Source organism: Martes martes (genome assembly GCF_963455335.1).
Source record: "Martes martes genome assembly, chromosome: 4".
In the NCBI taxonomy this organism is placed as follows: Eukaryota; Metazoa; Chordata; class Mammalia; order Carnivora; family Mustelidae; genus Martes; species Martes martes.
In genome coordinates this window covers 142,610,210-142,627,143 of record NC_137891.1, presented here as the reverse complement: position 1 = coordinate 142,627,143, position 16,934 = coordinate 142,610,210, and the positions used below count along the sequence as shown (strand labels likewise).

The window sequence follows — 16,934 nt, the reverse complement described above, 5'->3', positions numbered from 1 at the left end:
CTTAAGGAAATCCCCAAGCTGGGACGAGCTCACTAACTGTAAAGGTTCATTTTCACTGGGAAGCCCGTGTTGTAGACCTCTCTGTGTGTGTGCTGACTTAGACCTCGGGTTCCCAAGCAGTTGTACTTGGGTTAAAATCTAGCATCTGAGAACTTAAAATGAAAACCTTGTCCTGGGTAACTGCTGTGAAGCACATCTATCTGCCTTAGATTTACATTCGGGCTGCCTGGGAGAGCTGTCCAGAACAACTTCCCTAACTACAGCCCAGGAGTTTGGATCACGGAGGGTGTGACTTGCCAGTTTCCATTCTAAGCTGTGCCGGGGCTTTACTCCTGGTAATAGAAACATCCAATTCAAGAACTCCCTTCTCTTGTTCGTGACTTTCGTATGCTAGTGTTCCAAACTCTTCCAACAGGGATACCTAGAAGAAAGTTTGAGATCATTATTCTTCGTGGCAGTTACATTCTACAGTTTCAGGGATGAAGAGAAGTCAATGGCAGGGAAGCAAATCCTTTTACAATGCCATCATTGAACGATTAGCACTTTTAAGGACTACAGTTCATTAGTATTGACACTAAAATAAAAATTTTAAGATTTTTTATTTGTTTATTTGAGAGAGAGAGATCACAAGAAGGCAGAGAGGCAGGCAGAGGGAGAAGGGGAAGCAGGCTCCCTGCTGAGCAGAGATCCTGATGCGGGGCTTGATCCCAGGACCCTGAGATCATGACCTGAGCCGAAAACAGAGGCTTAACCCACTGAGACACCCAGGCGCCCCTAAAATAAAATTTTTAAAAGAGAGAGAAAGTACACCCCCCCCCCACACACACACACACCCAGAGAGTGCCTGCCTTGAGTTCAATCAACTAGGAGTTGGGAACACTGAGTGTCTCCATTTGTAAAATGGTAATAATAATACTCACCACCTGCTTCCCGGGGCTGGCGTACGGGTTTGTGTTCATTTCTGAGAGGGGCTTGAGATCCTTGAGTGAAAGGTGTGATGCACAGTATTATAATCTCCACCACAGGGTAACATATGGAGAGGGAAAGGAAGTGTATAGATACGTATGTTTCTGTTTAAACTCTGTGTGCAATGCTGACTTTTATCTTATTTTGCCTTTAAGCTAAACTGCATGGGTCACATTTAGAGCATATGTTGTTATCATTCGCCTTTTTTAGCTCAAGAAAATTGAGTGAATAACGGGTATTGTTTTCCTGTTTGCCGTGGTTAGAGTGGCCGCACGTTTTGAAATCTCTGACACACAAAATAGCAGATTCCCCTGTTATGAGGCTCAGGGTGTGGGGCTTCAGTTGCGTTTCTACCATCCGTGGATATTGCTGATCTATTCTGAACATTCTGAAATTGGCAAAGTATTCGGTTACAAGTGAAAAATTCTTTTCACCCTCCTTGATAAAAAGCGGACAATGAAACCATCGCACTATTCGATACCCATATGCCTCTCGCTCACAGCCTCTTAATTGGTCTAATGTGCTTTTCAGTTTTTGCTTTTCTCCTATAATGAGCTTCCACGTTAGTGATCTTATATTTTAAAGCCTTGCCGGGGACCCACAAGTGTGCTGGGGAAGAACCTACACCCAGCAGAAGACCTCTTACTCAGTTGGATTTTTTTAATTAGAAACCAGGTGATCCAGACCAAAAAGGTTGGTGGTGTTCCTGGGATGGAAGATGTGAAATGGGTTTAAGTAACACTGTATTAGTCATGAGGCAGCAATGGAGTAATGTTGACATGACTTGAAAGTAGCATTGTTGAGTAAATGAATATGTGAGAAGCACTTGCTAAACTAAATGAGTTTTACAGTTGTATGCACATTTGTGTAATCCTGTTTATTGATGCCTGAAACAATTTGCAAAATAGAAACAAATCCACGAAGAAGAAATATGTTTGGAATTATTTGTTTATATGACAATTTAAAAAAAAAAAAACACACACAGGAATCCAACTGCCACATTTCATGCACTAAATATACCATATGTGGAAGCTTCCCCTCGGAAAATTCAGCAGCAACCTTTACTGTCTGATGCAGAACAATAAGAAAGTACCCGACACCTTTTTTAAAAATTTTAACCCTACGTCATTTACTTTCTCTCACAACTATTTTAAACATGAGAGTTAGTTTTGTAAAAAATTTTTTTTAGCTGAGCTGAATATCAGGATGCACTACGCTATTATCTTTTTTCTTTAGAAGCTAGTGAAGTCCTACCGCATTTCTCTTGAATCAGAGTATGACTGACAGAAAAAATAGGTGTGGGCACCTTTTCCTGGAGAAAAGAAAAATCCACGTATCTTTACATATAAACTTACGGTGGGCCAGGCATGATTCTTAAGTACCTTACAAATATTAATTCATTAGTCTTCATTGCAGTCAACAATTCCAGTTGACAGATGAGGAGACTAAGGCCCAGAGAAGTTCAGTAACTTACTCAAAGTCAACCAGCTGATAAGTAGCGGAGCCAGGATCCAAAGGCAGGCAGTCTAACTCTGGCGTCCATGCTTTATCCACCACACTGCTGCCTCTCCACACAGTAAAGCCTCCATGTGCTCAGGACTTTTTTTTTTTAAAGAAGATTCAGGGGGCTCTTGGGTGGCTCATTCAGTTAAGCATCTGCCTTCAGCTCAGAGCATGATCCCAGGGTCCTGGGATCAAGCCCCACATTGGGCAGGCTCCCCGCTCAGTGGGGAGTCTGCTTCTCTCTCTCCCTCCTTCTCCCTCCCTCCCACGGCTCCTCCCCACTGCTCATTCTCTCTTTCTCTATCTCTCTCTCAAATAAATAAATGAAACCTTTTAAAAAAAAAAAAAAAGGAAAAAGATTCAGGTTCCCAGGTTAATTTGTCATCTACACGCCAGCCCTTTATTTTGGGAGCCCAGATCCCAACCACAATCTGCCTCCATGCCTGCTGGCTGTTTGGATCCACGGGACTCTCCCTTGCATACCCATTCCTCTGGGCCTCTGCTTTGGTGGGAGAAAACTTGTTGCTGTCTGAGTCACTTAAGAAGTACAAGTCGCCGTCCCCTTAGCCCTGCCGGCTGCAATCCCAGACTGGATCCCTTCTCCAGGTTTGAGGTTAATCAACTGCAAATTCCATTAGCTTCATACAGAGGGAAAATAAAGAACAGACGGCTTCACGTGGGAGCCTGAAGTCAGGTGCGGCTCCTCAGGCTGGCCCACAGGTATCAGTGGTTTCCCCTGCCTCCAAGGATCCATGCCTTCAGTGGGAAGACAGATCAAATGGGGCCTGTTCCAGAAACTTCTCTGCCACTGAGAAGGCTCTCAGAGTGGACCCCCAATGCACATCACAGATTTCTTTTTTTTTTTCTTTTTTTTTCCTTTTATGGAAAGACGTAGAATTTGAAACTCCGGTTCATTACGTTCCAGCAGCTTCGAGAACGTTTCCTAGGCGCACTCAGGCTGTGTAAGGCTGACAACTGATTTCTCTGCCCACCAGAGAGAATGGCTCAGAGGTAGGGTCCAAAAGGCTGCCTTGACTTTGAGGTGGGTCCTCAATTGAGGCTTTGGGCTTCTTTTCATAAGTCCTGATGTAGAATGGCTTTAAAACACAAAATAAAAGCCATTTTCCAGAGATCACTGGTGTTTTTCAAAGAAGAACAAAAGTGGACTTGCTAGGACATATTCAAATACAAGCTGTTTGTTTCTCATTAATCTAAGTTGACCAAACAAAAGCGTTCCTGGTGGGATGAAAGAAGTATTATATAGCAGTGTTGAGTAAGTTAGCAATTTCCCTAAAAACGCGCCCTTCCAGCAGTCCGCTTGTGGGAAGCTTCCCCGTGATCAGGTGAGAGTTCAATTTCCGTTTGACTTTTTAAACGCCATATGGTCATTGTCTCCACGCTTTTCACTTTCTTTGAGTCCTTGCCCCACACCATTGGCTGGGTGACTGTTTTGCTTTTATAATTTTCCTTAGTTTAATTGCTCATCTCCTCCTACCCCGTTTTAAGGAAAATATTGTCACCATTAAAACAGAAGGAAAAAGCAATAGCCCCATTGCTGGGAACTTATAAGCTAACCGACCCCCTCCCCATCACAAATGGCCCCTTTCTAATCATAGTTTGTGGTGGAATGAAAGATGCAATTGTCTGGAAGGGATGAATATGGGATCCATGCTGGCTTAGGGGTCAAAGGTCATCGCCTGCAAAGGTCCCTTTCTCTCTGGCACGGCTCCCTTTGTATAGCATAGTTTGGCAGCTATCTGCTTGCACTTCGGCTACCTGCCAGTGCAGCTGGTACTGTGTCTGGTGCAGACAACAAAGCCTCACTCAGCAACCAGCAGCTCTGCATGGGGCCGCTTTTCTCAGATGACAAAGAAAGATGGGCTATACATTCTACCATCGCTGCCCATTAAAAGGACTCTTAAATTGCATTACTACAAGTTATTGTTAATTATGTAGTAGTCACTGGAGCTGTAGGAGCTTTCCGGGGAGGGAGCACGATTTGGCTATATGGTGGGGGGGGAGCGTGGGGGGGAGGAAGTGGGGGAGGGGGTGGTTGTTGAGAGAAGGGTAGCCCGGAGCAAGGACTGGCGGTAGGGAAAAACCCTTCTCTAGCAGCACGAATTGGGTAAGCCCTCAGTGCTGGGTGCGGACGATGGGCTCTGCAGGTTAGCAACGTAGCTGCTGAAGAAGGAATCAATCGGCTGAAAGCATCTCTGATCCGGACAGTTTGGAAATTGTCCTGCCCACCCTCCATTCAAAAAGCCACATCGGAGGTTTCCAGCGTTTTCATTGAAGAATAATTTTAAGCAATTTATCACTTGGCTGTAATGCATTCGCTCTGGGCTGAAATCAATAGGTCCTGCAATGGGGAGATAAGCAGTGTTTGAAGGTTGGGGAGAGAGGACCAGAGGTTGCCTATTGTCAAATAGCCAGAAAATTTAAATTAAAGTGATATGTTTACCCCATTTGGCCATCTGGGGTAGCAATACGGCTCCGTTGGTGTTACCCAGGTTTTTCAAGGGTGGATTCTTTGAGATTTTTTTTTTAATTGCTAGGGTCCAGTTCTAGCCGCTGCTTTAGAAATCACATCCATATACCCGTGTGCCCCCAGACTCAGAAAAGCCTCTCAACTGTTTGTGTCGAATTCCTTTGTACCGTCTTGAGTCCGTATTTGTTTTCTCTCTCGCTGTCCTTCTAATGGCTCCTAAGGCAGTGACTGAGGTTTTAAGATCTGGTAATTCATTTGCTTGTCCCTCCCAGCAGAATAAAAACACCACACAGCTTCCAAAGGGGTTGAGCGTGAGGCCTTATCAGTCTTCTTTGGCTTATTTTGAGGTTTTTGGCCATTGAAATGAGATGACGCTGCTCTCGAAACGTCTGGCAAGTTTTTCATGATGTGTACCAAACTCTAGCAGCGAGAGGATCCCAATTTGATGTAATTTCCCTGCAACAACACAGAGGCTTTACTTTTTGCTCCTCCCCATCCCCCACGCTTCTCCAGCCCCCCTTGTCGCCCCGCACCCAGCCTCCGCCTGCCAATCCTCTTCAGATTAAAAGAAAATCTAAGGGAAACAGGACACAATGGGGGCAGATGAAAGTCCACAGTCTTTAGTTTCTATCTTTCCTTCTTGTGTCTAATTTTCCGCTTCTTGGTTGTTCTGATCTCAGCTATTTGCAATAGTTATATATAATTTAACATTATACAAAAGTATTGTCATATCAAACATAGTGAAATGGATTCCAAAAACACCATCTGGTATTTGGGAATGCACTGTGAGTTGGGAACGTGAGAAGAGATATTCTTTGCCACTTTGCTTGGGATCCAGCCATTAGCAGTGTAATTGCCAAGAAAAGGTGACAGGCTCCAGGCTTAAAACAAGTGGGTTCCTCCCCCCACCCTCGCCTATTAACTCTTGTGAGTCCTAAACCTTATTAAAAAGGACTCTGAGGACAGAGCAATTTAGAACGAAAAAATAAAAAAATAAAAAAGAAGAAGAAAAAGAAAGAACAGGACCATGGAATCTGATGACAGAGAAACATATCCACGGCACTGTTGTTATTATCATTTTATAAAGAAAGTAAAATAAGAGGAAATACAACGAATCAGATACGGCGCAGTGAGCGCTGGGGATCGGGTTAATTGTGCTTGCAAGTTATGGGGTTTTTCAATGGATTTGCATGATGAGAGTTTTAGTCCAAAGCTTGTTTCAAAATCCTCATTAGTTTCCTCTAATCCACCTAAAAGTATAAAGACCGAGATTTGTGAAGGTCATCGGCGATGATTTAAACCTCTTTAATATCATGGAGGTTTGCACCCACGTCTCTATAGGCAAAAGAGAATGAATAACTTTGAATTGTCTCCTGTATCTGTCAGAGTTTCAGGGATGGCCACGTGAGAGAAACAAAGAAATTCAGAGAACACTGTTATTACAGACCTGCACTTTGTTTAACCAATTTGAGATGAAAACAGCTACACAAATAAATAAATAAATCCTGCATACTGGGGAAAGAGGCGTTATCCTACTGGACAAAAATGAGAGAGGGGACCTCTTAGCAGGAGATAAAAATAAGGAATAGCAGGAAAAAAAAAAACAAAAAAACAACCCACCACTGAAACCGCTCATAGCTATGTTCAATCTGGCATTCACAACCTGGGTCTGTATCTGTTTCCAACGACAAAAATAGTTTACAAGGGTCACAGTCTTTTTTTTTTTTTTTCCACGCAGTGTGTCAGAAGTTGGGCTGTGCGACCCAGAACTGCCATTCCATTACACGGAATAAAATGATATCTGGTGGGTGGATAGAACGCTTGCCAAAGAAGACACGGGGAAAGCTAACCCTCTCAGTCTAGCTCCTGTTTTTAAATATTTATATCTCTGGCAGACTTTTTTGGGGGAGAGGAAACTGAAAGCTCTTTCGCTATCTGTCATTTCAGCCAGGCAGAAGAGAGAGTCTCACGACTTGATTTTCCTCGAGTTTGGCACCAGGAACAGGCGATAGCATTTCTTCGGGGCGGTGAATTTCTCTTTGTGGAAAAACCAGCCTGGACCAAGGATTTTTTACAAGAGCCAACAGCCGCTTTCCATACCCGCCTGGGGCAGGGCCAAGTTCCCATTAGCACTGCTGTTACCAAGCGCGTGTGCCTGGGCCTGCCTTGCAGTGGGCCACTGCTGACCTTGATCGGGGCCTGTCAGGAAATCTCTGAGGGAAACGGGGGGGGGGGGGGGGGGGGGGGGGGACCCGGTTTGGGGGAAGTGCGCTGTGCAAGAAACAGAGCCTCCTGGCTCCCTAGCTGGCCTGGATCAGGAATTCTCTTTGTGATCCCCAATTTTCCTCCGCCCACCCCACCCCCTCAGGTCCCTCTCCAAGGAATCAGTCCCTAAAGGCAATGGACTGCAGCTTCCTTCTCTGTCTCCCATCACCCAGACTGTCACCTCCTTTGCTCGGGGCCTGGAATAGTCCATGAACCTTCTAATACCGTGGGGCAACCTTGCAGCGGGCATCATCGTGGGTTGGGCAGTGGGCTTTATAATCAGATAGACCTGCATCTTCATCAGGGCTCTGCCACCCACTCGCTGTGCAAACACAGACAAGTTCTGTGGCCTCTGCCACAAAGTAGTAGAGTAGCTCATTCCAGCAGGAGGGTTGCATAGAACACACGAGACAGTTTGTAAAGAATCTGGACCACTGCCTGTCACCCCGCGAACGTTCACTATACCAAAGTTATTGTTCACATAATCAACAGATGCATATGGTCCCATCAGAAAGCTTCTAATACATCCCTTTTTTGTACAAAGTGTTCTGGTACGTGCTAGGGATGCCGAGACAGAAAAGACGCAGAACCGACCCTCAGGGAGGTCTCCGTTGGAAGAGACTGGTTCATCAGCTACAAAGCGGCTTTAACCTTCCTCTCTCTAGTCATATGCCTTGTAATTTCCAATTTTCCCAGATTTTTTCTACAGCGTCTTTTGGCAATAATAACAACCACAGTTGTAATAATAGAGGATAATAATAGTAATAGTAATAATAATAGTAATATCTACTCAAGCTTTGCCATGTGCCAGGCCCTTTACATATAGGGATTCATTTCACTCTTCAGCTATATGCTATGAGCCATGATTATGGAAGAAAAGCTGGGGAATTAGAAAAACTGAGTAACCCCCAGAGGAGCAGGCAGCCAGAAACACTTAAGAATCAGCAAAAAAACAGCAATAATTTCCTTTTGTGTTCTTCGTGGGAGTGAGTACGCATGATTCAAGATTCCAGGATTCTAGTGTAAGTCTGATGGTGACGGTCTTATCAGTTGTTTCGGAGAGAGGCAGAATGAACCATAGGGACCAGACACATTATTCTTCCACCAAATATTTTTCCAGCATCCACTATAGGCTTTGGGTGTTCTGATAAACACAAAAATAACTTGGTGCAAATTCTTCCCCCACGGAGAGCAAAATCCAGAAGAGGAAAGAAGGCCTGTTTCTAAATAACTATTATGTGGTAATAGAGTGATCTGTTCCCTTGGAGAGCTTCAGGAAACGGCATATCTGAATTCCATAACTTCCAGCAAAGGCTGGGCCAGAAGAGACCATGAGAAAGGATTCGAGTGCAGGTAGTAATGACTGTCCAGAAATGATGAGGAAAGGTGTTCCAGGTGGAGAGAAACACATGCACAGAAGGCACAGAGGTAGGGATGGGTCAGATGTGTACTGATAAGAGTTCAAGGAAATAAACCGAGGAAAGCTTTTAAGGACATGAACTTGGATAGTCAGGACTGAGAGGAGAGGATGTATGTCAGAACAAGTGGTACATTGCCAAATTTTATGTGCAAATTTGTTGCTTAATAAATATTCCTTCATGAGGACAACATATGCTGTTACTTAATAAATATTCCTGATGGGGAAGACATGTGCTGAGCTGATGAGAAAAAAAAAAATAGAACTTAATCATCCAGGGCTCGGTTTTTCTATTGGATCCCACAAAACCATTCATTCATTGAAGCTTTCGAACATTTCTTAAGCAGATACTCCACACAAGACTAGGCACTGAAAACACAGCAATGTCTGTTCCTTTGAGGCATTCACACACAGTCCTGGGGCAGAGACAACCTTGCAAAGGAACAATTCCAAAACTCCGTGTCGTGGGTGGGGCAGTGCAATGCTACCTTGAGGGGCAAGGAGGGGAAGCTTTGCAGAAAAAGTAAGATTAAGGTTCAAGGTTGAGATTCATAGTCGTCCTTGGAGTAAAAGCACTTTGTGCCTCAGAAAAGCACTGTATAAATGTTACCTGACATTTTTGTATTCTTCTTCCCAGCCTCAGTTTTGAGGTTTCTCGGCCCAAGAGGAAACATCTTAAAGATCACGTGGCTTTCAGAATAGTTGAGTGTGGATGTGTGGAAGTGGGTTTGCGTGTGTGGACATATATACGGTATCATACTGAGAAAATGTTGTTTTATAATTTCAAACTGATAACATTTACTTCTTCAAGTTCCACCATAAAGAGCAATGAGTTTCTTCAGATTCACCCCCAACATTTAATACTGGAGTGATAGGTGATGTTTGCAGTCACAGCCCCAGTATCTTTCGGTGTTTTGTTTTGCAGACGTGGCCTTATGAAAATTCTGATTGCACTGATAAGTAGCGAAAGTGGTAACATCTGTGGGCTTTTTGTTTGTTTGTTTTTTGTTAACAGCTTGACTCACAATCTCAAGATACTCTTCATTTAATCTGGGCCAGAAGCTTCAAGGCAGGATAGCGAGACATTTCAATTTCAGAGTTGAATCAGTAACAACACTTAACGATGGTTCTCTGTATTCTTTGACATAAATATGAAAATCAGACAGGAGGAGCCCAAAATTTACACTAACTCTAAAATTGTCCATAATGTGAATCATAGAGATCAGCATGTCTGAAGTTTCTCCATTAGAATGTTACAGTTTGGTAAAAGGACTGGCCAAAACAACTGATCTGATGTTAACTTGACATTTATCTGGAGTACCTGTGACTCACTTATACAATTTCAGGTTAAAAATCCGAATTCCAGAAAGACCCCTGCAGAGCTACGGTAGTCCTAATCAGTGACATATTTATAAGAATTTAGAATGTATATACAGACACGTATTATTACTTTTTTTTTAAAAGATTTTATTTATTAGAGAGAGAGAGAGCACAGGCAGACAGAGTGGCAGGCAGAGTCAGAGGCTGAAGCAGGCTCCCTGCCGAGCAAGGGGCCCGATGTGGGACTCGATCCCAGGACGCTGGGATCATGACCTGAGCCGAAGGCAGCCGCTTAACCAACTGAGCCACCCAGGCGTCCCTATTATTACTTTTTTAACATCAAAGAGATTCTGTGGGTATTGAGATTGTTACCCTATTGTGATTGGTCTTCTGTATCAAAATTTTGATGAGAATTATTTTTGAAATAAAATTAATATATATCCATAGATATTGTTTAAGTTTTCTTCTGAGTTCATACAAAACTTAGTAACCTATCAGCACAAATAATTATGATAGTGGTCTCTAAACGTAATATATAGGGGCACCTGGGTGGCTCAGTTAGTTAAGCATCCAACTTAAGCTCAGGTCATGATCTCAGGTTCCTGAGATCAAGCCCCACATAGGACTCCCTGCTCAGCAGAGAGTCTGCTACTCCTTCTCCCCCTGCTGCTCATGTTCTCTCTCTCTCTCTCTCTCTCAAATAAATAAGATTTGTAAAAAATAAATAAATATAATATTCATACACATAGACTTAAGTAGATTCATGGATTTTTATCTCAATTACCAAAATAGTTAAAAATGTGTTACAAAATTAAATTCGCATGTAACACTGCAAATAATTTAAACTTAAATAAGCTAGCCCATAAAAACACAGTTAGAAAATCATCGATCGACTCCTAGACTTTCCCAGTAGATCATATGCAAGGTAATTTTAAGTGATACACAAGCATTTTTTATGTTAATAACTATGTACTTATGTATACATGTATTAAACATTGGCTTTTCCATTTTTTAATAATACACATTTTATCTTACTCCTAAATGATTTATAAAATGAAGGAAGTGGGTTAACTTAAAGAAAAATATGAAGTAAATAGTAACACAGGAGAATATAGAAAAAAATTTAACAATAATAGATAAATGACTGAGGTTTGCCAAATCCTAATTTAATACAACCCACTTGTCAGTCCAAGTGGAGAAATGAAGGACCAGAAGACCATTTTTGGTGGCAGATGAGGACTTGCCCCCACTTATCCTCATTCCCAATCTAAGAAGACTATCTTATTCATGCTACAAGAGCAAGATCTGCACACTCAGCCAGTAACATATGTAACATATGTAACATATGTATACAGCCATGTAACATATGTGACAAACCAACAACACTTTTAGTCTCAATTGACAATCTAAAGATAAGCCAGGGCTGAATGTCTATAACCTCTTAGGGCTTCCCGAGCACATCTGGATATTTTCAAATGCTCATTATGGAAAACACAACTCTAACAGGATTAAATTACAAATATAATGTGCATATTATCCATATAAATGAAATATATGTAAATTATAAAATGCTCTTACAAGTAAAAAGTCCAAAGGTAGCATTGTCTTCAGTTATGGCTTGATCCAGCAACACGGAGTGGCCCAGTTTCTCCATTTTGCCTTTCTCGGAATCCTAAGGCAGGGATATTTCTGAGTTACTTCACCATTCATACAGAACAAGAAGGAGTCCCAGAATCCACCCCCCAAGGAAAAAAACAAAATAAACCCAAACCAAAAAAAAAAAACAGAGGGTCCCTCTGGATCCATGTAGGTCTTACGGCCCATCCTTAAACAAAATTTACCATATGTCCCACATCTACAGTAGAACCTGGAAACACTGGTCTCTCTGATGGGGAATTAGAAGCTGTTGGGATTGGAGACAGGTGAAGATAAAGACTGGTAAGGCCATCACAGATATTCCCGGTCGTGAAGAAAGAGTAATAATGACACTGTATTGGAAAGTCTTTAGATTTGATCTGGGAGGGATTCTGGATACTTCCAGGGGTAGGTTATATTCTCCAGAGGTATTTATGAAGTGTTTGTATGCAAGGGTGGGGAAGAGTGTTGTACCTCATAATACCTTGGGTGTTCACACATAGCCAATGTCCACAAGGGTTTCTGTGTGAATTTTTCCTAGTTTAATGCCACTTTGGGAGTATATTTTCCCACTACATTCCAGCCTGGGCAATTGCCCTCCTTAAGAATTTACTTCCTGGTGGCTTTTTTTAATGGGAGGGTAGCGGTGCAAAGATAATCGCCAAAAAGAAAAAAACAAAACCATAATTTCCATTTTGAAGTTGAGGTTTGAGGTAGAGGGAAGTTAAATGACTCTGAGAGGCTAAGGGCGGCTTTCCAGGGAAGATGTTGGCTCCTCTCCTAGTTTTCCTAGTTTCTAAGGCTTCCCACAAAGCGTGCACTGAAACTCACCACTGCCCCTAAAAAAGGAAACTTACCTAGAAGTCAACCTCCCACGGTTCACGTTTTTATACATTGCAAGTGAGGCTGCATTGTAACTGGACTCAAACAGTAGCCAGAAGGATGCAGTTCGCTCCAGCCCTAAGCAGCGGGAGCAGGATTTGGGAAGGTATTGGATCTTTTCTGAAGCCTCTTGAAAACGTAACACTGTCCGTGGCTGCCTTTGACCCTTATACCCTGAAGACCGAGAAATACATTCGACTAAAATGCGCTGAGTACGGCCCATTCCCTTAAATGATCTCATCCACCCCTCACATCCAGGCCGTAAGGTATATGTCCACCCCACTTCACAGATAAATAAACAGAGGCTCAAAGAACCGAAATGAATGGTCCCCTACAGATCTAACCGTAGGCTACTGCATGACCTTGAGCCAGTCCCTTCTTTCTCAGAATCCCGGCTTCTCGGAGAAGTGAGGCCCTTGCCCTAGAATCGCCTTCCCAGCTGCCTCCACCATCTCCAGCCTCCAAGTGTCTGTGCGGAGCCCGCCTCTTCCAGTCTGGGAGGTCCAAATCCTGGGCAGATGTCTCTCACCATATGCTGGGGGTGATTTAACAAGGCCAAATGGGCAGCCCCGTGGCTAGAGGCGCTCTCCATTACATACAGGCGGGTTGCTGCCGCCGGCCGGCCGGGCTGTCCCAGCCCTGGCCTGCTCCTTCTCCCAGGCACCAGCCTGCAACTGCACATGCCAAGCAGCTGAAGATATTTTTAAAGCTACAGCATCTGGCTCCTTGGCAGCCTCTACCCGCTGGTGGGCCGGGTGTTTTGGAGTTGCCTCTGGGCACTTCACATGGTTTGGCATCTGATCCATTGTCTGAGCTGCCTTTTAGAGCAAAGCTTTTATTGTAGGATAGGGGTGGGGGAGGAGGGAGGGGGGCAGGGGTGAGGAGGGTCCCCAGAAACCAACTTTTGATTATGACCTAGGTCTCCCCTCTCGAGTGACATCAGTACGTCTCTGGATCTTTCACGGTGGGGTTTGTTTCTTGGTTTTTTGGTGTTCTTTTTTTCTTCCCCTTTCCTTTAAAAGAAAGTGATGAAAGAAAAAAGAAAGAACATTTCCCCTCTGCCAGAGTGGGTTTGAATAGAAAGCTGATCAGTAGCGGCGCAGCTGCCCAGATCTTGCCCACCGTGCCCACATTCTGACTAGCTCAGAACACGGCTTTCTTGGCATTCAAACTTCCCTCAGGCTGGACTATCCCTCAAATGTCTCCCCAGGGAGGTAGGGGATTTCTTTTTCCTTTTTTTTTTCTTCCTGTTTCTGCAAAAGACTCTGAAGCTCCCTGTCTACATCCAAATAGCCAATTCAAAAAAAAAAAAAAAATTAGAAAAAAAAAGATACTGACACTTAATTCTCCCTGGCAAACTGTACAGCTGTATTAAGTTTTTTTCTTTTTCTTAGAAAGGTGCATTTTAGGGAACACCAGCTCCCCAGCCTGGAAATTCAGGCTTGGGGACTTGGCCCTGTTTCAGAACACCAGTGTGAAGATGACTTCGAGTGAGGCTATCAGGCCCTGTGACAAGAAAATTATCTCAGTTGGGGCAACAGGCTCCTGTGTCCCGGGGCTGGGCCACGCACCAACCTGCCTCTCTCCCGTGACTTGGCAAGAGCACTGAGTGCGGACTTTTCTCCAGCCAGCAGGCATGGTGAGTCCACAGGCAGTGGCTACCGAGGGTAGGGATGCCCCTAGGCAGGCATGACTGCTGGGGACCCAGCCGGGCTGGCCAGAGGGTTGTTTTCAGTGACCTGCTTTTATTGGGCATGTCTGTCTCCTTGCCTCCTTCCGCTACACTGATAAAAGACCCTGGAAATCATTAGTCCCACCAGAACTGAGGCCTGTAGCTGATGTGTATAGCTAAGGGCTGAAGGGCGGGGGGGGGGGGGGGGGGAGGCAGTTGCATTGCCTCCATGTTTGCTCAGCAGGAAGATGGCAGTATTCTCTTCTGATGACTTGTAGGAAGATCACTAACACTTGCGGAACACGTATGCTTCTAAGTGCTTCACACACATTAACCTGGTTAATGTTCACCACAACCCCATGATGTAGCTATTAACGTCCTCCCTTCACTAAGAGGGACTGAGGACTGAGAGGTGAAGTAGTTTCTCCAAGAGCCTGCTGATATCCGACAGAACAAGGATTTAGACCCAAAGGTCCCTGCTCCATAACTCCCTTCCTTGACCATAAAATAAAGATTAATAAAAATGAAGGTTGACTTAAATTTTGACTCAACATTGAAGACCAAACTCAACTGTGAGCTGTTGGTTCTTTTCAGTCAGACTAAGAGTGGATTTTGGAAGAGTATTTAAAATAGAAAAGTATTGGGGCTCCTGGGTGGCTCGGTTGGCTAAGCGTCTGCCTTCAGCTCAGGTCATGATCTCAGGATCCTGGGACTGAACCCCACATAGGGTTCCCTGCTCAGCAGAGGGGTCTGCTTCTCCCTCTCCCTCTGTCCCTCCTCCCTACTTATATTCTATCTCTTGCTCTCAAATACATAAATAAATCTTAAAAAAAAAAAAAGTAGAAAAGAATTGATTCAAGATGCACAGCCATTCCTAGCATTTTCACTACAATTGGTGAAGGCTATCTTCCTCTTTGGTCCTGTTAGCCAGAGGTCTTGACCGCAAGCTGGCCAGCAGCAAGGAGCTTAACAAAGATGGGAAGTGTTGGAGCAGCAGGAACAGTGCCACCAAGGCTCGGGCATTTCAGAATTTTGAGTGGTTGCTGAAAATCTAATTAAAACTGAGGCTGCTAAACAAACAAACAAACAAAAACAAAAAAACCTAAGGCTGCTTGAATTCATTAATTTATTCAAAATTTTTGAGTACCTTCTCCGCATCAGGCATTGTTCTGAGTATAGCGGATACAACCGGGAAGGGGGAGAAAGGAGTACTAGGTGAGGAGAGGGTCCAACGTTAAATGGGGTGATCAGGCAAGTTGAGTCTGAAGAGTTGACATTTGAGTCAGATGCTGTGGGAGACGAGTGATAAGCTGTGCAGGTGTCTTGGGGCTCAGGTAAAGCCTGCTTAGTGCACCCCAGGAACATCAAGGAGGCCAGGTGGCTGGAACAGAGTGAATGGGGAGAAGATAGTATGAGATGAGGTCAGAACTGCTAATGGAGCGGGGACTGATTGTAAACATGATCTGTTTAAATAAGCTTCATTTAAAGAAATATTCCCCCAGAAATAAAAGAAAGAAACATTCCCAGTGTACCTGGAATAAAGGAACAAAATATGAGTGATGGCATTCCCCAAGAATGAGGAATGCATGGGAGCGCTCAGTCAGTTAAGCACTCGCCCCGGGCTCAGGTCATGATCTCAGGGTCCTGGGACTGAGCCCCACGAAGGGCTCTCTGCTCAGCAGCAAGTCTGCTTCTCCCTCTCCCTCTCTTTCTCCCTCTCCCTCTCCCTCTGTGATCTCTCTGGCTCTCACTCTCTCTCAAATAAATAATATCTTTAAAAAAGAAAAAAAAAGAATCAGGAATGCATAACCTGAAAGTCACAGGACAATGCAGTCGGCCCCTACCTTGGCTCGCCTTGGTTCTCTAAGCCTTCAGATGTGCTTTTGTAAAAATAAGACTAAGACCACAAAAACTGAGTTTTTTACTGAATGGGAAGATGAACTTGGCAGCCCCACAGGAATGCCAAAAGCTATGCTCCTAAGAAAGAAGCAGACTGAACACCCTAAACAGTGCTTCTATTACCTACTGCTGTGCCCAGAATCCTGCCATTAAATGCCTACTCTTTGGATTCAGAAGGCAATAAATAGCGATGGGGGAGGGGGGGCACCAAAGGCAAACCCTCCCTATTTCATAACGCTGTCAAATACTGAAGCATGTATCATTCTCTCTTTACTTTGTTCTCTCAATTCTAAGGCCTCCTTTCCAGCATCTTGTAACTTCACAACCTGGGAAATGCCCATCAAGTATTCTACTTGGTTTCCCAAAGTGGTAAGAACCACTGGGCCCAAAACTCTCACATTCTCCAATATGCTTTATGGTCTCTGTCTTAGGCTAAATGGGCAACAGTCCAACAAACCCACAAACAGGGATGTTATTCTGCATTTTTCTTTTACATTGGCAGGGAGTTAAGTCCAGCTGTGTGACTTCTCTGGGCCTCAGTCTTCTTATCCCCAGAGTAGGAATCCTAACTCCTGCCTCACAGAGATTTTGTGAAGTTTAGACTTAAAGTCTATCGTGTTCCCAGTGTGACGCCAAGCAGAGAAAGGACGGAAATGGCACGCTAGTGCCCTTGTCCTATCTGTAAGAGGAAGGTGCTGGCTAAACCATTCATTCAACAAATGGGTTGTGAACACCTTCTCTGTGGTATTTGTTGCACTAGCACCCACACCTTCAACATTTGACTCTTTGATAGGAAAAAGAGTAAACAATGAAAGTCTGAGGGACTCCATGAAGGGTCTACAAAGTCTGCCTGTCCTCCTGCCATTACTCATACAAAGGGGAATTTC

General features: G+C 43.9%; 1 long non-coding RNA gene across 1 annotated transcript; it reads right to left on the bottom strand.

Annotated features, from left to right (window-relative positions):
- Window positions 1-3,350: 3,350 nt before the first annotated feature.
- LOC308341861 lies at window positions 3,351-13,156 on the bottom strand. Its single transcript, XR_013966729.1, has 3 exons — window positions 12,452-13,156; window positions 11,538-11,631; window positions 3,351-5,413 (listed from the first exon to the last, which is right to left on the bottom strand). It is a non-coding gene; the product is annotated as an uncharacterized lncRNA (long non-coding RNA).
- Between the last annotated feature and the right edge of the window lie 3,778 nt (window positions 13,157-16,934).